General features: G+C 48.3%; 1 protein-coding gene across 4 annotated transcripts in view; it reads right to left on the reverse strand.

The window, feature by feature from the left end:
- PPP6R1 (protein phosphatase 6 regulatory subunit 1) overlaps window positions 1-18,998 on the reverse strand; it is a 745,577-nt gene that overhangs the window by 230,684 nt on the left and 495,895 nt on the right. The window lies entirely within an intron of this gene.

The following is an 18,998-nucleotide window of genomic DNA, read 5'->3' on the forward strand; positions in this document are numbered from 1 at the left end:
GAAACGGTCCCACTTAAGGCACAGTTCAGAGTTGTACTGCTGTTCTAAGATACATGACTTGATGTCAAGAGATCCCCTGGTGCCAAAGAAACATAGTACTCCAGTCCTTCGGCTCATCCCACCATGTTGGGCTGCAGCTAGTTATGCTGAATCAGACTGGCATCACAAAGCCCTTGGCTAATCCCCAGAGGTGAAAGTTTGGCATACTTTTCCTCACAATTTCGAACCTCCCACAGTTTGGATCTCCAACAGCACACCTTCATAGGCCATTGATCTAGCACCTGAGGCAAGGTCTAAATCGACTTAAGGTACTGTCCCTTGTTTATTTGGAGTCAGCACATACCTTGAGAATGGTGTCCCTTACAGAGCCATTGCCAACCAGAGCTGACAGATGAAAATATTAACCATGTGGTGAGGGAACAAGTTAGGGCTATCTTCAGTGATGAACTACTTTGAGAACCTCTCACCACTGCACACAGGTTCACCTGTCCAGAGATTTTGTTGTTGTTGCTCAGACTCAAATGCCTTGGCTCTGTAAGATAAGGACTAGAAATACATGGAGAATGTTGACTGAGAAGGTGAGCAACTCCTGCCACCTTGGAACACTTAAGCAGATCTTTATTTGGGTTTACAAGCTGCCAGTAACCTGGATACGTCTCCACAAGGTGACACTTCCTACCTCTTCAACACTTCCTTGTTCAGAAGGCAGCTGAGGCCTGGGAACCATCTTTGACTTCTACATAAGTGAAATCTAACACTAACAGAAATTCTGCAACTCTCCAATAGGTAGATCAACAGACACCAGAGACCGAATCTCAGTGACCACATGTTTTACAACAACTCTTTTTTCTTTACAAGAGTGTATGGAAGTTCAGACTGTCTTCAAAAGCAAAATCCAAACTCCTTTCCTAAGGCCCTTCCAGACAGAATCCAAGAAGCCGGATGCTTTGAGTCTCTGTTTTGCATCCAGCAGCATGGTTTCACACACAGCTAATGACCCCTGCCTTTAGACCCACCATGTCCAAGCTTTCAGGAGAGAAGTAAAACTTAGTCATCAGCCTGCCACCAAGGCACACAAATTAGTTATTTTCAGATGGTGAGTATTGGTCTGGAAGTCTCTAAACAGATACTGAAGTGTGGCTTTGATTCTGCAGACGAGGCCCAGTCTGTGGGTCCAGTTATTATGCTACAGTGAGAAGATTGGATATACTTCACTGGGTTTTCAGGTAATGTCTAGGTTATAGGTATGGACATGTTCTATGAAGGAGAATGACTATTTGAACAGAAAATCAGTTCTTAGATGGTATAATTAAGGAGCAATGGTGCGATTGCCTGAGCCCTGGGCCTGGCTTCCATTCACGGCAATTCCATCAACAATATTGGAAGATCTGTGGCTACTCAAGGTCTTCCCAGTCTCTGTATTGCCAACACTCTCGCCCTGTTCAAACACCTCAGCAGATGTACTGTTGCTTTTGATGTAGGGGTGGCTTTATAAGGCATTAGTTGATGATCCACCTGTGAGCCCTGCAAATGCAAAATACTCTGACCCCTCTCACTTTTTGCTGGAAAAAGGGTACACAGAAGTGATGCATCCAGAAGAGAGGGCTAAAGGATAGTATTCATTTTACTTACTAGTCCATAAGGACAGATGTCAAGGGCCTATTCACAAGACAAGTTCAAAATGCAATCCCTGAGTCAGATCCTGTCACAGCCTTTGACTCAGGCCATTGGTTGGTGCCTCTGGATCTCAAGGAGGTCTTTTTTAATCTTCCAGACCTCCACACCACAGAAACTACTTGAGGCACAAGGACGGGTTCAAACATTTTCCATTTGTGTTCTCCTGTTCAGCCTGAGGCCCGCATGTTTTTATGAAGGTGCTGGAAGTTGTGCCAGCTTGGCTGGGGAGGTCAGGTCATAAAGAGGTTATTCTCCTTGTTTTGTGGTACTTGCACTGTAAGGTCTGATGGTGTTTATGGTTTAAGGTTACCTAGTAGATTTGTCAATCTTTTATGTGCCATCCTACTCAAGCTTCCTAGATGAAGTCACCAATAGAGGCACATTTTCTAAAAGGTTTATTTTACTTGCTTGGTTGCAATCCATTTATAGTTCCTCAGTGAGATTTGAAACTTAGTTTGGCTTTCCTGATGAATTCTCTACAGTTGCCAGCTGATTGACTAATAAGTGTTTTGTTGGCGACTAACCTCTACTCACTGTTCGCTCACCATTCACAATGATCTTTTCAGATAGGTTGGTTCTTTGTACCTCCCGATTCATATTGCCCACTTAATTACTCTTACAAATTTCCCTGGAGGAAGAATGGATGTAAACATACACCGGATACCAGATGTGCAGTATCCTACTACACATACAGCAGTCAACAGGACAGAGTGAACAATCATCTCTTTCTGGGCTCAACTGGAGCCAATAAGATTGTGCCAGCCTCTGTATCAAAAGGTGTGATGCCCTGGCCAAGAAAAACCCTCCGGAGGGTACCGGTGGCCATTCCAAAAGGGCTATGGATGCCTCTACAGCTTTTTCCAGACATATACATGTTGACATATGCTGGGCAGGTACACGGACATCTTTGCATAGTTTTGCAAAACACTACTGTCATACCTCTCCGGTATGAAGTGATAGGTACTTTTCCCTAGCTGTGCCGTAATGTACAAGTTACTTACCTTTGGTAATCATGTATCTGGTAGAGATATATATTCTAGTTTCCGATTCCTTACCTTTGAATTTCCCAGGCGGCAGACTGGATCCGGAGATTTTTCTTCAAGCAGTACCTCTGCGTGCTGTCAGGTGGCGTCGGTCGACTCCATGGGCGTCGGGGTCGTATATAGGCACCACCCAGTCACGCTGACATCAGTGTCTTTTCAAGACTTTCCACGCCAGTAGCGCAGAGCCATGAAGAACACAGAGTGGTGTGCCAAAACTAGGGCCCTTAAGGAAAAGTTCCTGTTCCTAGAAATCAGTCCGCAGTGCAGGGAGGATGGGTGGGTGGGTCAGTAAGGAATCTGCAACTACAATATGGCTCTACCAGATATATTGTTACCGAAGGAAAGTAACTTGTACATCTGATAGAGACTTCTAGTTGCAGATTCCTTATTTGAATAGATACCCAGGCAATACCATCCCCAGTGTTGGGCTGCAAACCAAGATCGCACCAAGAAGTCCTCTAGGACCTGATTGTTCAGGCAGTAGTGTTTGGTAAAAGTGTGCAGAGATGCCCACGTTGCTGCCTGAGAGATGTCCAGGACCAGAACGCCCGTGCTAGCGTTGTGGTAGCAGCAGTAGCTCTGGTGAAGTGAGCAAACAAACCTTCGGGAGGTTGCTCTTTAGCCAGAGCGTAGCACATGTTGATGCATAAGAGTACCCATCATGAAATGGTCCTCTTCTGAATCGCCTTCTCCTTCTTTGCACCCACATATCCCAAAAAGAGTGGATTGTCCACCCGGAAGTATTTGGTACGAGCAAGACAGAACGCCAACACTCTTCCTGGGTGCAGACGGTGGAGTCTCTCCTCTTCATGAGAGGGATATGGGGGTGCATAAAAAGTAGGCGAGGTGATGGACTGTCCGACATGGAAGGGTGTCACTACCTTAGGTAGAAAAGAAGCCCTCGTGCGAAGCGCCACTTTGTCAGGATGTATGGCCAGAAAAGGTGGCTTAGATGACAGAGCCTGGAGTTCAATCACTCTGCGGACAGAAGTAATGGCAACTAAAAAGACAGTCTTGATAGTTAAGAGCCATAAAGGACAGTTGTGAAGTGGTTCAAACGGGGTACACATAAGGTATGTCAAGACCAGGTTGAGATCCCATTGGGGCATGATGAATGAGATAGGAGGAAAGAGATGTGTGAGGCCTTTAAGAAACCTCCCAACTATGGGAGATTTAAATAACGAAGGCTGATCTGGTAACCTCAAGAAAGCAGAGATAGCAGAGAAATATCCCTTAAGAGTGTCCAAGGTGGAACCCTGCTGGGCAAAGGAAAGAATAAAGAGAAGAACTTGAGAAAGAGGAGCAGATAGAGGATCGACAGATTTGTCAATGCACCATGCCCCAAATTTCTTCCAACGACGTATACAGTTTTGGTTGAGGGACGCCTGGCTGAGAAAAGATAACGTCATAGACTTTGGGTGGAAGGTCAAAAGACGTCAACTGTCACCGCTCAATCTCCACGCATGAAGCCACAGAGTTGACAGGTTCGGGTGGAGGACCCTCCCCTGCTGCTGCGACAGAAGATCCTTCCGAAGAGGGAGTCTGATCGGAGGAATTATAGCCATGTTGAAGAGCTCGGGATACCAGACTCTTCGTGTCCAATCCGGAGCCACCAGTATTACTTGGGCCTGGTCTTGCCTGATCTTCTTCAGAACTCTGGGCAGAAGTGGTATAGGCGGAAAGGCATACAGGAGGCCTGAATTCCATTCGCGACGAAAAGCGTTGCCGAGCAATTGCCACCTTGGAAACTCCAATGTGCAAAACAGCTGACACTGCGCATTCTCTACAGAGGAGAACAAGTCTAACCAAGGTTCTCCCTACTGCAGGAAGAAACCTTGCACCACCTCTGGATGGAGACTCCATTTGTGATTGACCACGCAACGTCGGCCAAGTTCATCTGCTCTGGCATTCAAGGAGCATGCCAGGTGTTTAACCTCCAGGGCAAAGCCCTGATGTTCCAGCCAAGTCCAGAGGCAAAGGGCCACTTGACAAAGGGTCCACGAACCCACTCCTCCTTGTTTGTTGCAATACCACATGGCGGTGGTGTTGTCGGTGAACACCTGCACTGCTTTCCCATTGAGAGAGGGAAGGAATGCTTTTAATGCTAGACGAATCGCTCGGAGCTCCAGATGATATGGAGCCCGGTTTTCGCCGGAGACCACATGCCTCTGATCTCCGCCTCTCCCATGTGGCCACCACATCCCAGGAGTGACGCATTTGTCACAACTAAGATATGGTTGTGGAAAGGAGAGGGATCTGCCCTTGACCCAATCCCGATTCGTTAACCACCACTGCAGGTCTCTCGCAGTTCCTTGCGAGATCTGGACCTTGTCGGAGAGATTCCCCTGATGCTGCGCCCACTGGAACTTCAGGTCCCACTGCAGAGCCTGCATATGCCATCTGACTTTTTGAACCAGCAGGATGCAGGAGGCCATGAGGCCCAGCAGCCTCAGAGTCATTTTAACCAAAATTTAGGACGGAGGCTGAAACATCAGTATCGTAGCCTGAATATCCTTGACTCGCTTTTTGGGCAGATATGCCCGAAACTGCACTGAAGCTAGAACAGCTCCGATGAAATGGAGCGTCTGAGAAGGGGCCAGGTGTGACTTCAGCACGTTGATAGTGAACCCCAGTGTATGCAAAAGGTTTGTCGTAGTCTGGAGGTGGGAGACGACTGCCTGGGGAGAGTTTGCCTTCAATAGCCAGTCGTCGAGGTAGGGGAAGACTGGGACCCCTAACCTGCACAGATGAGCTGCCATCACTACCATCACTTTCGTGAACACCCGACGGGCACTGGTAAGGCCAAAGGGAAGCACGGTGAACAGAAAGTGATCGTGACCTACCATGAATCGTAGGTAACGTCTGTGGGCTGGCAAGACGGGAATGTGGAAGTATGCATCTTACAAGTCCAACGCTACCATCCAGTCTCCGGGATCCATAGCAGATTGGCTCAGGTCCTATGTCAACATTTTGAACTTCTCCTTTTTGAGGAAGAGATTGAGGGACAGAAGATCTAATATAGGCCGAAGACCTTGGTCCTTTTTCGGAACCAGAATGTAGCGGGAATAGCAACCGCGACCTACTTCTGGCAACAGAACCCTCTCTACAGCTCCTTTGGCCAAAAGGGCTTGGACTTCCTTGCAGAGAAGCGCCATATGATCCTCCGATATCCAATTGTATGAAGGTGGCATGGCTGGAGATGTCTTGAAAGGGAAGAGAGTAACCCCTTCGGACAATTTGGATGACCCACCTGTCAGAGGTAATGGATTGCCATTGGGCCAGGTGATGGCGAATCCTGCCACCCACTGGCTCCTGATGTACCCGCGGACTAGGAAGACTTGGAGGCTGAAGAGGGGGCAGGGGTGGACTGGGGTCTTGCTGGCTCCCTGATCCCCGGGGGCGTGGCCGTGCAGGGGCTGTACAGCATGCGCTGGTCGGTGGCCTGGGGGAAAGGACGCGGTTGGGTTCCCCTTCTGTAGCCACAAAAGGGGCGAAAGGCGGACTGCTGAGGTCTAGGAGCAGGCGTGAGCCCAAGAGACTGGGCCATGGCTCGGGAACCCTTAAAGCGCCGGAACGAAGAGTCCACCTTGTCTCCGAAGAGACGTGTGCCATCAAAGGGCATATCCATCAAGGATTGCTGGACATCCCCTGAAAAGCCAGATGTTTTCAGCCAGGTGTGGTGTCTCAATGCCACCGTCAACACAACTGATCTGCCAAGAGAGTCGGTCGTATCCAGTCCACAACGAATCTTGAACTTTGCTGCATCCCTCCCTTCTGTTACAGCTTGGGAAAGGATAGTCCGGGCCTCCTCCGGAACAGCAGGCAGCACTCGCACCACCGTATCCAAGAGAGTATGGGAATAGCGGCCCAAAAGGTATGCAGTGTCCAAGGACCGCAGCACTAGACTGTTGGAAGAAAACAACTTCTTCCCCAAATTATCCAGTCTTTTTGATTCCCTATCCGGGGGTGCGGCATGGAATGAACCAGATGAAGAAGCAGCCTGGATGACCAGGCTCTCAGGCGTGGGGTTTTGGGAGAGGACTTTCGAGTCTTATGGCGCAGGCTGATGGCGGTGGGCAATCGTCTTATTAACATGAGCCCCTGTGCTGGGTCTGGACCAAGTACCCAAAATGACGTCTGTAAGGGGCTCAGAAGAGGAAGGCCCCGGCTGAAGCACGTCAGTTAGGATATTAGGCCTAACTTGCACAGAAGGTAGCTCGAGGTCCAGGACCTCATCTGCCCTTCTCACCACCATGGAATAAGACGCACCCTCCTCCAATGAAGCGCATAGCCTCGTAAAATTCTTTAAGTTGGGTAGGGGTGGCTCTGGCTCTTGGAAAGTCGGGGAAGCGCAGAGCCGACCCATAAGAAGGCTTTGTTGACAGAGGCCTAGAGCATCGACGCTCTTCATGCGTCGCATCATCCGATCGACGGGGTGAAGTCGAAGAGCGCTTGTCCTTCTTCAATGACTTCTTTTTGTGACCCGAACGTCCCGATGACTAGGGGTGGTGGTGACTCCACGGCTGGTCTCAAGACCCTCCTCTTGAACGAGACCATGAGTTCCGCGGAGTCGAGTGTCGGGCCGTCATAAGCTTTAGGGACCGCTCCCTCAAAGCTTTCGGGTTCATGGCCCGACACTCTGAGCACGACTTTGGGTCGTGATCGCGCTTCAGGCACCAAAGACACACGAGATGCGGATCAGTCACCAGCATAGTTCGGTGACAGGAGTCGCAGGGCTTGAATCCGATCTTGCGGGCATCCCTCGACATAGCCACGAACTCGTCAAAAACGTTGACAAAAGTGTCGACGTAGTCAAAAAATGACTGAGGTCGCTCTCTCTGGAAAGAAAGAAAGAAAAGAACTGACGTCTGCGCGCTCGGGTGGCGCCTATATACGACTGACGTCATCACTGCGAGCACAATGCCAAAAACGACCGCGGAGCTGACAGACGGCACCTGACGGCATGCAAAAGTACTGCTCGAAGAAAAATCTCCGGATCCAGTCTGATGCCTGGGAAATTCAAAGGTAAGGAATCTGCAACTAGAAGTCTCAATCAGATTTCCTTTGTTAACCTACACTACTTAGTCTGATCTCCCAGGAAGGCACTCAAAGGTGAGGAAAGTACAGGAGGCTGTTTCTCTATGTACCTGTGAGGAATGATATTTCTAGTGGACACAATCTTCCCACAAATTCCTGACCACTCTTTCTTCAGTGTGTGTCGCTGTCATGGCTCTATCAATTTCTTTAAACATGTCTCAATGGGGAGCATTAACAATTTCAAGAACTGAAGTCACTGCACCAGTTGATACCAAATATACCCCAGTAAAATTACATACAGAACTGAAGTCACAACATGAGCTATGTGGTGCAACAGGACAGTGCTGAAGAGTCTGGAAGGATTATTTATAAGGTGATAGCAGAAGATTAGGTATCTACCAATAACATCATTACATAAAGTAAGTAAATCTTAATTTGGAAGATATTGCCAGGCTAAATCTGACATGGTCCACTGACGTTTTAACAGCTTAAATAAGCCTCTGTCTGCAATACTATCAGTATGTTTAAGAAAATGCATCAAAGTGAAAAAAAAACGATTTCTCCTTGATTATTAGAACTAATTTTGTTCTCAAGAAGGCCTATTCTCTAAAAAAAAAAAAAAAAAAAAAAAAAACTTTGAAAAAGTAGACTCCAGTCATGATATCTTTCGCAAATGTACGTACTTAAACACAATTTTTTTTTTTTACTAAGCAGTTTTAGTTGCCCATCTAGCGTTTGTATATTTTTCCTCAGTCCAAAAACGGCCGAGCTACTAAGAACTGCTAACAGCCACAACTTAATATTTTATTAACTATTTTTATCTTAGGATGAGATACACTAGGGAGGCTAGTGGGTCTCATTACAGTTGAAAAAGTAATTAGATATAAACTTTGTTCTCCAGCAATTGGACCCTAATCATTTTACCTTCTTCACTGAACCACAAACAAAGAGGCATTTACCTTAAAAGTAGGACTGATGACGACAAATCAACTAAATAGTTTTGAGTTCCATTTGTCCCACTTGACCTGGGACCAGTATCTGCAGACCAATATCTACTACTAAAGAGAATGTATATTGTGACTATTTGTCAAAATGAGACACAGGCCTGCTTTGTTAAATTGCTGCTGGCAGAGATACTTAGCTGGCTGTGAAAGAGCAGCCTAAGCGTAGAGGAGTTTTAACTTGCTTGTGGAAAGCACAGAGGAATTGATTTTTCTTAAATCCAAAGTAAGGGCATCCCTTAGTTTGAAAGGCTAGATAGGAATACCACAAGATGTTTAGTAGAGTGCATAAAAGCGTAAGCAATTGGAAGAAAAGGTAGGATAATACATATGTAGACTTGAAATAAGAGCCTACAGTTATGTATGCATTTAAAAGCCTATCAAGACTAAAAGGCAAGAATGATCTTGATGCAATGCCTACAAAGAAGTGCAACAGTCTGCTTTTCTCAGAAGACATGAATGGTTAAAAAGGAAAATACACATTGATAAATACTGATAAACTGAAAAAAACGTTAATATAGTAGGCAATGACAAATAATTAAAACTATAAAACCGGGGGCTCTACTTGTAACCTTAGTTCTGCATATTAGCAACTTTCTTGAAGTCAAACACTTGATATTTGTAAACACTAACAGTCTCACCAGAGTACGCAAGTTCACACACATTTAATACTGCAGCCTATCGAATGATACAATAGAATTTAATTTGTGTTACTTAAGCAAAATGGCCAAATGGAATAAAAACAATTCAGAAGCAATCCATCAGCATGACAACTGTTAGAAAGCTGGCACTTAACACTGCTCCTTTAAGGAGCAAGCAGCTCCATAATGCTATTTACTGGCAGTCGCATTGACTGTTTGATAGTGATTAAAGGATCTTAACTCTACAATTTACACTCTGGGAGAAGTGTGTGTGTTGTTCAGGACTTCAATGACGATTCCTACAGTTCAGAACTAAGATTACAAGAAACTTTTCCTTCTGTAGGCAAGGTGGATCTTCACTGATATTAAAACACCTGAAAACAGAAAGCCAAAACCTTCAAATTCCCACAGAACCTAGAGAATGAAATTAATTAACAAATGCATGAAATTCTAAACGAAACAAATTCCTTTAAGCATCCTGATCAACTCTGTTATCCGCTCTGGAGAATGGAAGTAGGTAGTACAGCCTTGTGAAAGTTTTAACAGGTCTCCAAGTAGCCACTTTACAAATATCAGACAATGTAATGTTTCTCAATAAGGAAAAGGTCATTGTTTTTTACACTTGATGTGTGAACTTTAGTCTGGACAACGTTTAATCCCTAGCTGATAATATATTACACACAATACAATCTACATGGAGATGGACTGTTTAAAACCGTATTTTATGAAAAGTTGATTCAACTTACTAGCATTTTTCATATTATCCACACAAAATCATTGAGTGCATGGAGAGATCTTTCCACTGGAAACACAACATTTTGTAATTGCAGCCAATGCAATGGTTTGGTTTACAAGAAATTCTAAAACCACTTTCAGAAATGAAGCATGTGTCCTCAAGAAACACAGTATAAGGTTCTAGAGTATAGATTTATTGATTATTTTTTGTTTGAGCAGTGTTATAGCTACCGAGATATTTTTCATGCACAAATGCTTCAAGTTGTCTTTGTGTATAGGTGCAGGAAACGGGTCAATACGTTTTCACAGAATATTAATTCTACTCTCAATGAGGTGTTATTTCCTAATGGAAGGGAATACCTTCTTTATGGTATTCCAGAAATTTTTATCACAGGAAATGTAATAAATATATTTGAGAGGGATGTTGTCTGCATGAAGTGATGGCTGCTGGTATAACAATGGTTGAAAATTGCAGTACAAATTTAGACAGGCACAGTGCATATGACAGCACTGCTTCCTCTTAGCAGCTAACAGAAGTGAAATGTTTATGCTGCCAACAAATGTAGAATAATTTCCACTTAAAAGAATAGCCAGATCTGGAGGACAGCTTCCTTGTTTCCTTCAAAATGTCAATACAGTTTTTTTGAAGATGCAGATGGCCCTAATGAACAAGTTACTTACCTTCAGTAGCGCATTATCTGGTAGAGACTACGTAGCTGCAGATTCCTTACCTTTGATTTTCCCAGGCGTCAGGCTGGATTCAGAAACTTTTGCTGATCAATACTCCTTGTGTGCACTGTCAGGTGGCTCCATGGAGTACTGGGTTCAGTTACTTTTATCATAACTTTCCACACCAGAAGAGCAGAGCCATGACAAGAACTGGTGCAATGTGTGTCAAAACTAGGGTCCTGAAAAGGGTTCACCCTAACCCTAGTAAAGTCAGCAGAGCAGGGAGGTGTAAGGAATCTGCAGCTAGATAGTCTCTACCAGATAATGCGTTACAAAAGGTAAGTAACTTGTTCATCTAATAGAGACTTCTAGCTGCGGATTCCTTACCTTTGATTAGATACTAAAGCCATATTCTCCTGGCGGTGGGCTGCGAACAATGTTTCAGACTAAGAAGTCCTGTATGACCGAAGGCGTTAAATGCCTGTCCTTGTGGACCCAACTGTCCAGACATTAGTATTCGCAAACGTGTCCAAGGATGCACACATTGCTGCCTGGCAGATGTCCAGAACGTTCTACCTCTGTGGTCGCAGCTTTTCCCCTAGTGGAATGGGCCTTTAAAGCCCTCGGGAGGCTGTTTCTTAGCCAGGGCATAGCATATCTCAATACAAAGAACCCAGCGCCAAATGTCAGTTTCTGTACTGCCTGTCCCTTCTTTGCTCTGACACACCCCACAAAGAGTTGGTCGTCCAGCCAGAACTCGTTTTTGCAGGCAAGGTAGAACAACAACACTCTTTTTGGGTCCAGCCAGTGGAGTCACTCCTCCTACTTAGAGGGATGTTGGGAAGCAAAGAAGGTGGGCAAGGTGACAGTTTGACTCAGATGGAATAGGGTCACCATCCTGAGAAGGAAAGAGGCTCTGGTGTGCAGCACTACCTTTTCTGGAAACACCATGCGATACGGCCGCTTAGATAAGGCCTGTATCTCATTCACTGTAAGGAAATGCCTCCTTGGCATGGTAACCCCCTAACTTTTTGCCTTTGCTGATGCTAAGTTTTGATTGAAAGTGTGCTGGGACCCTGCTAACCAGACCCCAGCACCAGTGTTCTTTCCCTAAACTGTACCTTTGCTTCCACGATTGGCACAGCCTTGGCACTCAGATAAGTTCTGTGTAACTGGTACCAAGGGCCCTGATGCCACGGAAGGTCTCTAAGGGCTGAAGCATGTCTTATGCCACCCTGTGGACTCATCACTCAGCCCATGCTACTGCTCAAATAGCCATGTTTTGAGCCGCTTCCTGAAAGTCAGCAGGTCTTCAGTCTGTCGTAGGGGCAAGGGAAGGGTGTTCCAGGTCTTGGCGGCGAGGTGGGAGAAGGATCTGCCTCCGTTAATCGTTCTTCGGATGCGGGGGACGGTGGCGAGGGCGAGGTCGGCTGAGCGGAGTTGGCGGGACTGGGTGTAGAAGGTGAGGAGTCTGTTGAGGTAGGCTGGACCCGTGTTGTCGAGCGCCTTGTGTGCGTGGGTGAGGAGCTTGAAGGTTATCCTTTTGTTGACAGGGAGCCAGTGTAGGTCTCTCAGAAGGGGAGTGATGTGGCTGTGGGCTTCGAGGATCAGGCGTGGAGAGGCATTTTGTATGCGTTGCAGTCGTTTGAGGAGTTTGGCCGAGGCTCCTGCGTAGAGGGTGTTTCCGTAGTCAAGTTTGCTGCTGACGAGAGCTTGAGTGACTGTTCTTCTAGTATCTGTGGAGATCCATCTGTAGATCTTGTGGAGCATGCGGGGGGTGTTGAAGCAGGTTGAGGAGACAGTGCTGACTTGCTTGGTCATGGAGAGTGTTGAGTCGAGGATGATGCCCAGGTTGCGTGCGTAGTTGGTGGGTGTTGGGGCTGCTCCCAGAGCGGTCGGCCACCAGGAGTCATCCCAGGCTGAGGGGTTGGCGCTGAAGATGAGGACCTCCGTCTTATCGGAGTTCAACTTCAGTTTGCTGTTCCTCATCCATTCGGCGACGGCCTTCATTCCTTCGTGGAGGTTGGATTTGGCGGTGAGGGAGAGGATCAGTTGGGGGTCATCGGCGTAGGAGATGATGTTGAGGTTGTGCAGCCGGGCAACACGGGCGAGTGGGGCCATGTAGATGTTGAAAAGTGTAGGGCTGAGGGACGAACTTTGGTCAACGCCGCAGATGACCTTGGAGGTTTCGGAGTGGAAAGGGGGGAGGCGGACGCTCTGGGTTCTGCCGGAGAGGAAGGAGGTGGTCCACTCCAGAGCTTTGTCCCGGATCCCTGCGTTGTGAAGTTGTGTGCGTAGGATGCGGTGGCAGACGGTGTTCTAAGGCGGCCTAGAGGTCAAGGAGGATGAGGGCCACGGTTTGCCGTTGTCAAGCAAGGCCCTGATGTCGTCGGTGGCGGCGGCGTTGAGGACGGTTTCCGTACTGTGGTTGCTGCGGAACCCTGACTGGGATGGGTCCAGGATGTTGTTTTCTTTGAGGTAGTGGGTCAGTTGTCTGTTGATCTTCTCGATGACCTTGGCCGGGAATGGGAGCAGGGAGATGGGGCGGAAGTTCTTGAGGTCTCTCGGGTCCGCTGTGGGTTTCTTGAGTAGGGGTTTGATCTCAGCATGCTTCCAGCTCTCGGGGTAGGTCGCGGTCTTGAAGGAGATGTTGATGACTTTGCGGAGGTGGGGTGCGCTGGTCGTGCTTGCTTTGTTAAAGATGTGGTGCAGGCATGGGTCTGACAGAGATCCAGAGTGGATGGAGCCCATGGTTTTGATTGTGTTGTCTTCGTTCACTTTGGCCCATGAGCAGGGGGTTGTAGTTGAAAGTGGGAGGAGAGTCTGAGGAGTTGGTGATTGGCGGGGTGGTCTGGCTGTTGAAGCTGTCATGGATGTCTGTGATCTTGTGGTGGAAGAAGGTGGCAAGGGAGTCGCACAGGTCTTGTGAAGGTGGGATGTCGTTTGTGCTGGAGCTGGGGTTGGAGAGTTCATTCATGATGTTGAAGAGCTCCCTGCTGTTGTGTGCGTTGTTGTCCAGGCGGTCTTTGAAGGAGGTTTTCTTGGCAGATCTGATGGTGATTGCGGATGGCGTTCTTGAAGGCGGCATGGTTGTCCGGAGTCTGTTCGAGGAGCCACTTTCTCTCCAGTTTCCGACAGATTTGCTTGGAGACTTGAAGGTCCGAGGTGAACCAGCTGGCTCTCTTGTTGGCACCTGTGTTGGAAGTTTTATTGAGCGGGGCGAGGGTGTTGACACAGTTGTTGATCCAGTGCCAGAGGTTGCAGGCTGCGAGGTCGGGATTGGTGGGTTCAGTGGGTGTTTTTTGGGCGAGGCTGGTGTTCAGCTTGTCTTGGCTGATTTTGCTCCCGTTGCGGCGGGGGATCTGTTGGGTGCGGTGGTGGGTTTCTGGAAGGTGAAATGGATGCAGTGGTGGGGGCTGGCGTAGAAGACGGGTCCAGCGTGTGGCCAGCGGAGTGTGTTGGGGTAGTAACAACTTGTCTGAGTCAGAGGGTGGCGAGGTTTTCGATTAGGGTGGTGGTGTTGGAATTGTTGTTATTCTCCAGGTGAAAGTTCAGGTCGCCGAGGAGGACGTAGTCGGCGGAGGCTGGGCGTGCCTGCTGACAAGGTCGGTGATGGAGTCGCAGAACTGAGGCAGAGTTCCGGGGGGGGGGGGGTCTGTAGATGAGGCTTCCTCTGAGGGTGCTGTTGGGGTTGGTGTGGATCTGGAAGTGTAGGTGGGCGTCGTCAGTATAGGTCGTGATCCTGATGGTGTCCTTGTGGACGATGGCAATTCCACCTCGGACTCCGTTAGTGCGATCCCTGCGGGTGATCTTGTAGCCATCCGGAATGGCTTTGACGATGTCTGGGGCCGAGGAGGCGTTCATCCAAGGACAGTAGCCATTGGCTACTGCCCTCCCAGACCTAAACACACCCCTAAATTCAGCATTTAGGGGCACTCCAGATCCCAGGAAATAGGATTCCTGCAACCTCAATAAACAAGAAGCTCTGCTGACCTACAAGCCTGCAGAGAAGGAGGAAGACGACAACTGCTTTGGCCCCAGCCCTACCGGCATGTCTCCAACTTCGAAAACCTGCAAGCAAAGATGCATCAGACAGGGACCAGCGACCTCAGAGGACTGCCCTGGACTAAAGGACCAAGAAACTCCTGTGAGCAGCGGCCCTGCTCAAAACCAGCTACTTCTTTGCAAAAAAAGAAGCAACTTCCAAAGACTGCACGTTTCCCGCCGGAAGCATGAGACTTTTCACTCTGCACCCGACGCCCCCGGCTCGAGATTCAGAGAACCAACACCTCAGGGAGGACTCCCCAGCGACTGCGAGCCCGTGAGTAACCAGAGACGAGCCCCCTGAGCCCCCACAGCGACGCCTGCAGAGAGAATCCAGAGGCTCCCTCTGACTGCGACTGCCTGTAACAAGGGAACCGACGCTTGGAACCAGCACTGCACCCACAGCCCCCAGGACCTGAAGGCATTGAATCTTGGCGCAGGAGTGACCCCCAGGTGACCCTCTGCCTAGCCCAGGTGGTGGCTGCCCGAGAAGCCCCCCCCCCCCGCGCCTGCCTGCACCGCTAGAGTGCCCCCTGGGTCCCGCCATTGAAACCTATACAAAACCGGCCGCTTGTTTTGCACACTGCACCCGGCCGCCCCTATGCCGCTGAGGGTGTGTTTTGTGTGCCTGCTTGTGTCACCCCCCCACAAGTGCTCTACAAAAACACCCCTGGGCTGCCCCCCCGAGGACACGGGTACTTACCTGCTGGCAGACTGGAACCAGAGCACCCCTGTTCTCCATAGGCGCCTATGTGTTTTGGGCACCTCATTGACCTCTGCACCTGACCGGCCCTGAGCTGCTGGTGTGGTAACTTTGGGGTTGCCTTGAACCCCCAACAGTGGGCTGCCGATGCCCCAGGACTGAGACTTGTAAGTGTTTTACTTGCCTCCTAATCTAACCTTTACTTACCTCCCCCAGGAACTGTTGATTTTTGCACTGTGTCCACTTTGAAAATAGCTTATTGCCATTTTTACAAAGACTGTATATGATATTGCTTTTATTCAAAGTTCATAGAGTATCTAAGTGAAGTACCTTGCATTTAAAGTGTTTGCTGCAAATCTTGAACCTGTGGTTCTTAAAATAAACTAAGAAAATATATTTTTCTACATAAAAACCTATTGGGCTTGAGTAAGTCTGAGTGTGTGTTCCTAATTTATTGCCTCTCTGTGTACAACAAATGCTTAACACTACCTTCTGATAAGCCTACTGCTCGACCACACTACCACAAAATAGAGCATTAGAATTATCTAATTTTGCTATTATCTTACCTCTAAGGGGAACCCTTGGACTCTGTGCACACTATTTCTCACTTTGAAATAGTATATACAGAGCCAACTTCCTACACTCAACCTCTGGGCAGATGTTATTGCCACTAAGAAGGCTGTCTTGATGTGACCAGCAGGAATGGACCATTGTGCAGTGGCTCAATAGGAGTGCACAATCTATGTGAGAACTTAACTGAGATCCCACTTAGGCATACCAAAGGGCATTGGAGGGGGTGGGGTGGAAGGGAGGAGACATTTACAAACCCTTTAAGAAACCTATTTACAATAGGGGACTTGAAAAGAAAGGGTTGATCAGACAGCTGCAGAAAGGTTAATAGAGCAGACAGCCCTTCAGTGTCCCCAGAGAGGAACTCTGTGGGGCAAGAGAAAGAATGAAGAGAAGAATATCAGAGGGAGAAGCAGAGAGAGGATCTATAGACTTCCCTGTACAATTTCTTTGCCAACGGCAGGCATATATCATTTTTGTGGAAGATCGCCTGGCTGCCAAGATAATGTTAGACTTTGGGAGGAAGGTAAAAAGCTGTCAACTGCCGCTGCTCAAACTCCACGTATGAAGGCGCAGAGTTGACCGGTTCGGGTGGAAGACACTCCCCTGCTGCTGCAACAGAAGATCCACCCAAAGGGACAGTCTGATCGGAGGAACGAGGCTCATTTTCAGATGCTCGAGATACCAGAATGTGCCCAGTCCGGAGCCACAAGGATTACTTGGTGCCCTTTTGTTCTTGATCTTTTTGAAAACTCTGGGCAGGAGAGGTACAGGCCAAAGGCCTAAGCTCCTCTCGCAACGAAAAGTGTCACAGAGTGAGTTCCGCCTTGGAAACTCCAATGTGCAATACTGCTGCCATTGTGCATTCTCTTTGAAGGCGAATAGATCTAACCAAAGCTTTCCCCACTGCTGAAAGAGACCTTGTACCACCTCCAAATGGAGACGTCACTCATGATCCGCTAGGCCACAGTCCTCTGATCTCTTCCTCTCCTAGAAAGCCACTCCATCCCTGGGGTGATGCATCGATCACTACTGAGAGGTCTGGATGGGGAAGCAAGAGGAGTCTGCCTCTGACCCAATCGCAGTTCATTAACTACCACTGCAGGTCCTTTGCAGTTCCCTCTGAGATCTGGACCATGTGGGAGAGATTTTCCTGATGCTGCACCCACTGGAACTTCAGGTCCCACTGCAGAGCCTGTATATGCCATCTGGCATGTTTTACAAGCAGGATGCAGGAGGCCATGAGGCCCATCAGCCTCAAGAGTCATTCTGAATGAAATCCAGAACAGAGCCTGAAACATTGGTATCATAGCCCGAGTATCCTGGACTCGCTGCTCAGGAGGATAAGCCCGAAACTGCACTGTGTCCAGAATAGCTCCTATGAAACAGAACTGACAGGGAGTCGGGTGTGACTTTGGCACGTTTATAGCAAACCCCAGAGAATGCAGGAGGTTCGCCATAGTCTAGACGTGGTAGATGACAGCCTGGGCGAGAGTCTTCAACAGCCAGTCGAGGTAGGGGAAGTCTGAAAACCCTGACCTGCACAGATGCGCTGCGACAACCGCCATCAACTTGGTGAGCTCCCGAGGGGCGGTGGTAAGACCAAATGGCAGCACGGTGAACTGAAAGTGTTCGTGGCCTACCTTGAAATACAGGCAACGCCTATGCGCCGCAGGATGGGGATTGAAAATATGCATTCTGCAAATCCAGTGCTACCAACCAGTCTTCTAGATCAGCCAAGATCTTAGCTAATGTGAGCAACTTGAACTTCTTCTCGACGAAGAGATTTGCAGTCCCGTAGGTCTACAATAGGGTGAAGACCCTTGTTCTTTTTGGGTATCAGAAAGTAGTGGAAATAACAACCACTGCCTACTTCTGATATCTGGACCCTTTCTATGCCTCTTTTGGCCAAGAGAGCTGTAACTTCCTCTCAGAGTAGTGACAAATGATCCTCCACCAGCCATTCCAATGTAGGTGGAATAGGAGGAGGAAAGAACTGAAAACGCAGGGCAAAGCTCTTCCTGATGATCTGTAGTACCCATGCATCTGACGTTATAGACTTCCATTGGAGGGGATGATGGTGTATTCTCCCTCCAACTGGGCAAGCATGGTCCTGTAGATCCACACTAAGGGGGCTTTGAGGATGTAGTTGCAGGGGGCTGTGGGGTAGATGTCTTCGGGCCTGCAGACCCTCTAGGTCTGAAGACACTGCCCCTGCATCCTCACATACCATGGGTTGGTTGCATAGGACGATGGATGGCATAGGGCCTGGTGTGGTGCCATGCCTTTCCGTAGCCACAAAAGGGGCTAAAGGTAAACGGTGGACCAGAAGGGGATGCACCGTGGGACATGGAGGCTTGGCCTACCAAGCTCTTAGGGGTGGGGTGTTGGCTGAGAAAGCTAGGGTCACTCGGAGCTGGGCAATCGTCCTATTTACAGGAGCCCCTGTGTTGGGCTTGGACGAAGTTCACTGTAGGACGTCTAGGTGCTTCATTGAAAAGGAAAAGGGGGTCAGATGTAGAGGCCCAGGGCTGAAGCACTTTGTCAAGATGTTGGTCTTGATAGCCACTGAGGGCAGTTCGAGGACCTACAAACCACCATTACATAGGACACTCCCTCTTCCGTAGCAACCGTAGGGGAGGGAGATAGCAAGCTAGTATCTGGAGAGGTGTACAGGCCACTGGTCTCTCCTAGGTCTTCATTACAGTTCAAAGATCTTTACAAATGGTGTTCTAAAGAATCAAGTGAACCCTACCACTCTTTTCCCATGCTTGGCTGTGAAGAAGGCGGCTTAAGCAATGATCGGACACACCTATGGGTGCCGCTGGTGTTCCGGATCATCGGATATAAGAATGGGGCTGGTGGCACCGGGATCATC

The sequence above is a fragment of the Pleurodeles waltl genome, chromosome 7 (genome assembly GCF_031143425.1).
Source record: "Pleurodeles waltl isolate 20211129_DDA chromosome 7, aPleWal1.hap1.20221129, whole genome shotgun sequence".
Classification (NCBI taxonomy): domain Eukaryota; kingdom Metazoa; phylum Chordata; class Amphibia; order Caudata; family Salamandridae; genus Pleurodeles; species Pleurodeles waltl.